Below are 6,899 nucleotides of genomic sequence, written 5' to 3'. Positions count from 1 at the left end.
CACGCAATACTCCAGGTGCGGCCGCACCAGAGTTCTGTACAGCTGCAGCATGACCTCGTGGCTCCTAAACTCGATCCCCCTACTAATAAAAGCTAACATACCATATGCCTTCTTAACAGCTCTATTAACCTGGGTGGCAACTTTCAGGGATTTATGTACCTGGACACCAAGATCCCTCCGCTCATCTGCACTACCAAGAATCTTCCCATTCGCCCAGTATTCTGCAATCCTGTTACTCCTTCAGAAGTGAATCACCTCACACGTTTCCGCATTAAACTCCATTTGCCATCTCTCAGCCCAGCTCTGCAGCCTATCTATGTCCCTCTGTAACCTACAACATCCTTCGGCACGATCCACAACTCCACCATCCTTCGTGTCATCCGCAAATTTACTAACCCACCCTTCTACACCCTCATCCAGGTCATTTATAAAAATGACAAACAGCAGTGGCCCCAAAACAGATCCTTGCGGTACACCACTAGAAACTATACTCCAGGATGAACATTTACCATCAACCACCACCCTCTGTCTTCTTTCAGCTAGCCAATTTCTGATCCAAAGCACTAATTCACCTTCAATCCCATACTTCTGTATTTTCTGCAATAGCCTACTGTGGGGAACCTTATCAAACGCCTTACTGAAATCCATATAGACCACATCCACGGCTTTACCCTCATCCACCTGTTTGGTCACCTTCTCGAAAAACTCAATAAGGTTTTTGAGGCACGACCTACCCTTCACAAAATCGTAATGACTATCTCTCATGAACTTATTCTTTTCAAGATGATTATAAATCCTAACTCTTATAACCTTTTCCAACATTTTACCCACAACCGAAGTAAGGCTCACAGGTCTATAATTACCAGGGCTGTCTCGACTCCCCTTCTTGAACAAGGGGACAACATTTGCTATCCTCCAGTCTTCCGGCACTATTACTGTCGAAAATGACGACAGAAAGATCAAGGACAAAGGCTCTGCAATCTCCTCCCTGGCTTCCCAGAGAATCCTAGGATAAATCCCATCTGGCCCAGGGGACTTATCTATTTTCACACTTTCCAAAATTGACAACACCTCCTCCTTGTGAACCTCAATCCCATCTAGCCTAGTAGTCTGTATCTCAGTATTCTCCTCGACAACATTTTCTTTCTCGACTGTAAATACTGACGGAAAATATTCATTTAACACTTCCCCTATCTCCTCCGATTCCACACACAACTTCCCACTACTATCCTTGATTGGCCCTAACCTATCGCCAGTCATTCTTTTATTCCTGATATACCTATAGAAAGCCTTAGGGTTTTCTTTGATCCTATCCGCCAATGACTTCTCGTTACCTCTCCTTGCTCTTCTTAGCTCTCCCTTTAGATCCTTCCTGGCTAGCTTGTAACTCTCAAGCGCCCTAACTGAGCCTTCACGTCTCATCCTAACATAAGCCTTCTTCTTCCTTTTGACAAGCGCTGACACTTCTTTAGTAAACCACGGCTCCCTCGCTCGACAACGTCCTCCCTGCCTGACAGGTAATTACTTATCAAGGACACGCAGTAGCTGCTCCTTCAATAAGCTCCACATTTCGATTGTGCCCATCCCCTGCAGTTTCCTTCCCCATCCTACGCATCCTAAATCTTGCCTAATCGCATTATAATTTCCTTTCCCCCAGCTATCATTCTTGCCCTGCTGTATATGCCTGTCCCTGCCAATCACGAAGGTAAACCGAACCGAATTGTGATCACTATCACCAAAGTGCTCACCAACTTCTCAATCTAACACCTGGCCGGGTTCATTACCCAGTACCAAATCCAATGTGGCATCGCCCCTGGTTGGCCTGTCTACATACTGTGTCAAAAAACCCTCCTGCACACACTGGACAAAAACAGACCCATCTAAAGTACTCGAACTATAGTATTTCCAGTCAATATTTGGAAAGTTAAAGTCCCCCATAACCACTACCCTGTTACTCTCGCTCCTGTCAAGAATCATCTTTGCTATCCTTTCCTCTACATCTCTGGAACTATTTGGAGGTCTGTAGAAAACTCCCAACAGGGTGACCTCTCCTCTCCTGTTTCTAACCTCGGCCTAGACTACCTCAGTAGACGAGTTCTCATACGTCCTTTCTGCCGCTGTAATACTTTCCTTGATTAACAATGCCACACCGCTCCCCCCCCCCCCGCCCCTCTTTTACCATCTTCTCTGTTCTTACTGAAACATCTAAATCCCGGAACCCGCAACATCCATTCCTGTCCCTGCTCTACCCATGTCTCTGAAATGGCCACAACATCCAGATCCCAGGTACCAACCCATGCTGCAAGCTCACCCACCTTATTCCGGATGCTCCTGGCGTTGACGTAGACACATTTTAAACCAAGCTCTTGCTTGCCAGTGCCCTCTTGTGTCCTTATAACCTTATCCCTGACCTCACTACTCTCAACATCCTGCACACTGGAACTACAATTTTGGTTCCCATCCCCCTGCTGAATTAGTTTAAACCCCCCCGAAGAGCATTAGCAAATCTCCCCCCCAGGATATTGGTACCCCTCTGGTTCAGCTAAAGACCATCCTGTTTGTAGAGGTCCCACCTACCCCAGAAAGAGCCCCAATTATCCATGAAACCAAAACCCTCCCTCCTACACCATCCCTGCAGCCACGTGTTCAACTCCTCTCTCTTCTTATTCCTCACTTCACTAGCACGTGGCACGGGCAACAACCCAAAGATAACAACTCTGTTTGTTCTCGCTCTGAACTTCCACCCTAGCTCCCTGAATTTCTGCCTTAAATCCCCATCTGTCTTCCTACCTATGTCGTTGGTGCCTATGTGTACCACCACTTGGGGCTGCTCCCCCTCCCCCTTGAGGATCCCAAAAACACGATCCGAGACATCACGTACCCTGGCACCTGGGAGGCAACACACCAACCGTGAGTCTCTCTCGTTCCCACAAAACCTCCTATCTGTTCCCCTAACTATGGAGTCCCCAATGACTAATGCTCTGCTCCTCTTACCCCTTCCCTTCTGAGCAACAGGGACAGACTCTGCGCCAGAGACCTGTATCCCATTGCCTACCCCTGGTAAGTCGTCTCCCCCAACAGTATCCAAAACGGTGTACCTGTTGTTGAGGGAAACGGCCACAGGGGATCCCTGCACTGCCTGCTGGTTCCCTCTCCTTCCCCTGACCGTAACCCATCTACCTTCTTCTTTTACCTGAGGTGTGACTGCCTCCCGATAACTCCTCTCAATAATACCCTCCGCCTCCCGAATGATCCGACGTTCCTCCAGCTCCAGCTCCAGTTCCCTAACGCGGTCCTCGAGGAGCTGGAGCTGGGTGCACTTCCCGCAGATGCAGTCAGCATGGACACCCATGGCGACCCTTACCTCCCAAATTCTGCAGGAGGAACATTCAACTGCCTTAACCTCCATTCCCACTATTCTAATTTCCCACGTTTTTAACCAATCACACGATGAAACAAGAAGAGAAATAGAAAAAGCCTTACACTACCTACACACAACCGAGTCCTTTTTTTTGGTCAGAGGAGGAGGGCGGGTCGGAGACACTACAAGAGTCGTGTCTCGGGTTCAGAAACAGCCCAAATATATAGGTTTATACTTACCCAGCAGTCCCTGCTCCACCGAAACTCCCGATGAAATTGACTTCCCAGCTGTTCACTCTTCGCTCGCAATGCCTGTGCTCCTGGAAAAGCTGCACAACGAAAAGGTAAGATAATTTACACAGCCCAAATATATAGGTTTCTACTTACCCAGCAGTCCCTGCTCCACCGAAACTCCCGATGAAATTGACTTTCCAGCTGTTCACTCCTCGCTCGCAATGCCTGTGCTCCTGGAAAAGCTGCACAATCTCAATGTGATAGATTTGTAAGTAGCTGCGACATTAAATTCTTCCAGATTGTACCCTCTCCAAATTTCTTTAAATGGTCAACACAGATCATATCTGTCTGAAAGTATCTTTCACTTCATTGATCTTGACAAAACCAGTTGCAATTGATATTTGCGACAGAATCCTGAGAGTTTACGCTTCAGTGCCACTGCCCCGCCACCCCCCCCCCACCCCCCCCCCGCCCCACTTTACACCAATAAACATCGCCTATATTCCCTCCCATATCTATCTGGAACATCATGCAAACCCATTTCAATTCTGTACAGAATCTGCAACTATATTTATCAGAAAAAAGTCAAATCATTACAATCACTCTTGCCCACAAAATAAAAATCAGCACGGTCACATTAATTGACGAGATGAACATCACCCCTTTCATCCAATGGAGGGATTTAAGCAAAATTCAAGAGGAACTTCTGTGTATGGAGGCCATCCAGTAGTATGTACCAAATCACTAACGGGTGCAGGGAAGGGAAAGAAAATCCGGGAAGAGTTGCAGAGAGTGGCGATAGACACAGGGCGGGATAAAGAAAAAAACGTATCAGTGGCATCACTAAGAAATTACTAGCGATTGGTACAAGATCAGGTGCTGAAAACTGTCTTTTTGCATATTCTGCAAGACAACAAGGTATAAACAGATATTGTTTGAATGCCCCCTAACAACAGGCCAGCGTTCCCTATTTGCATGATTGCAAGTAACTGTTTCTATAGTCAGTTTCTGTGTTAAATGCTGTCACAAGTGGGTGATCCAAAATCCTAACAACTGGAAGTTCCATCGAAAATACACGCACTGAGAAGAGCTTTAATAATGGGAGACGATAATTGGTGGGGTTTCCCTATAAACAGCAGTGGTTAGCAGCGCAGCCTCACAGCTCCAACGACCCGGGTTCAGTTCTGCATACTGCCTGTGCGGAGGTTGCAAGTTCTCCCTGTGACTACGTGAGTTTCCGCTGGTGCTCCGGTTTCCTCACACACCCAAAGACCTGCAGGTCGATAGGTAAATTGGCCATTGTAAATTGCCCCTAGTGTAGGTAGGTGGTAGGAGAATGGTTGGGATGTAGTAGGGAATGTGGTATTAATATAGGATTAGTATAAATTGGTGGTTGGTGGTCGGCACAGAATCGGTGGGACGAAGGGCCTGTTTCAGTGCTGTATCTCTAAATAAAAATAAATAAAAACATAGCGTGGAATTTGGGAAAGTGAAGACAAATAATAAAGCAAAATACTGCAGAAAGTGGAAATCGGAAGGGAAAAAAACAGGAAGTGTTGGAGATACTCAGCAGGTGTGGCAGCGTCTTTGGAGAGAGAGGCGGGATTAATGTTTCAGTTCCAGGACCTTTCCTCAGTGAAGGCAGAATGTTATTTCCGAGCGCCAACTCGTGGCCAGAACCTGCAACTGCATTATTAGATTGACATGGCAAAATTGAGTGGGAAATAATGATATAACAAATCTCCACAGCAAAGCTTCACCCGGAAATCTAGCTTACAAGTATGCAAACTGGAAATCAGTTTTGGAAATGGGAATTGGGCACCCTCAGGAAATTTTTTTTTAAATAACGTGTAGCTATATGGTCCATTAATGTCATGAGGCTGTCAGTGGCAGGACAGGATATGCTTGAGTAGTCTTTTTGATAACCCTCTTCTTTCTCTTTTGACAGACGATGTTGCTGAAAGAATATATTCTGTCGTAAGGGGCGATGAAGAGACTGCAGTGTGAACATACTATATTTAAGATGCTATGTAAACCTGACATTTTCTTAACACAGCAGAATTTCAGATTAAACAAAACAGCAAAGACCTAATTCTGATGTCAGATAATGTTACAGCAATATATGTAACTCATTCTATAAATATTTTTCAGTGTATGTGTCTGAGAGAGTGACAGACACAGTCATCATATTTAGTAATCCACATTCAAACTGAAATGTTAATTTCCAAGGTAGTCAGTTTTGGAATTGCTCAAATGTAGTTGAAATGTTGCAGTATGTTTGAGTTATGGAGTGAATTTGTTTCTCAAGGTTTGTACAGTTGACCTGTCCTGATTTCCTGGGGCCCAACCTTTAGTTTCGTTTTATTTTAAGCCATGTGATTGAAATTGTGATTTGTCTTCACTTGCACATATTTACATCAGATTTGAGTTGGCAAAAATCTATTTGGTGAATTACATGACGTGCTCTTGTGCAGATACGTAGTGAGATAGAGAGACAGATAGATAGCTAGATATATTCATAGATAGATAGATGGACAGACAGACAGACAGACATTAAAACACAAAGATAAACAGAAAGGTCGATAGGTGTATACATGTACTGCAGCTATCAGTACTGAAATGTTTAAAGTTTTCCATTTAAAGAATACTTTAGGCCTGTATGTCAGAGTAGAGTTTAGTTGATGGTGCTGTTTAACTCGATTGTGTTTCATAAAGTTTGCCAATACATTGTGAAGCTAGATGGTCCAAACTGGCGAAAATGTGCCAGGTTAGCGGCAGGTGGGAATGCGATGTTTTTTAGGAACTAGCTAATTTCCTGGGGTTCTGATCACAATAACTGTTATCAGGATCTAATAAAACGTCTCGGACTGTCTGCATGACTAGAAGCAGGAAAATATTGAGCTTTCCTTCATAGGTGAAAGAGGAAAAGGTAAACTAATGGTTGGATGATGGACACATCTGTACTCAAAGGGGGAAACGGGGTCAATGCGTTTATTGCTCCGTATGTCGAAAGCCTGATGACATTGCATGTGTCAAACAATTGGTTTAACATAATGAAAGGATCCAGTCGCAAACTACATTTGATTTTGAGAATTAAATGATCCCACAATTGTCTGCATTCAGTACAGATCTGTCTCCCACGTTGAAGGATTGGCTCCTGAATATATGGGTCAGCGCTGTGACGTGCTTGTAATGATGCTGTTTATACAAATCTCTATTCTCAGTGCCCTCATTACATTGTTGTATTTCTCCTGCGTGTTGTTCATTCTGCACAAAGATTCCTTAGAGTTACCACTGAGTGAGGG

Source organism: Heterodontus francisci, chromosome 21 (assembly GCF_036365525.1).
Source record: "Heterodontus francisci isolate sHetFra1 chromosome 21, sHetFra1.hap1, whole genome shotgun sequence".
NCBI lineage: Eukaryota > Metazoa > Chordata > Chondrichthyes > Heterodontiformes > Heterodontidae > Heterodontus > Heterodontus francisci.
Note: the sequence above shows the minus strand (reverse complement) of the source record.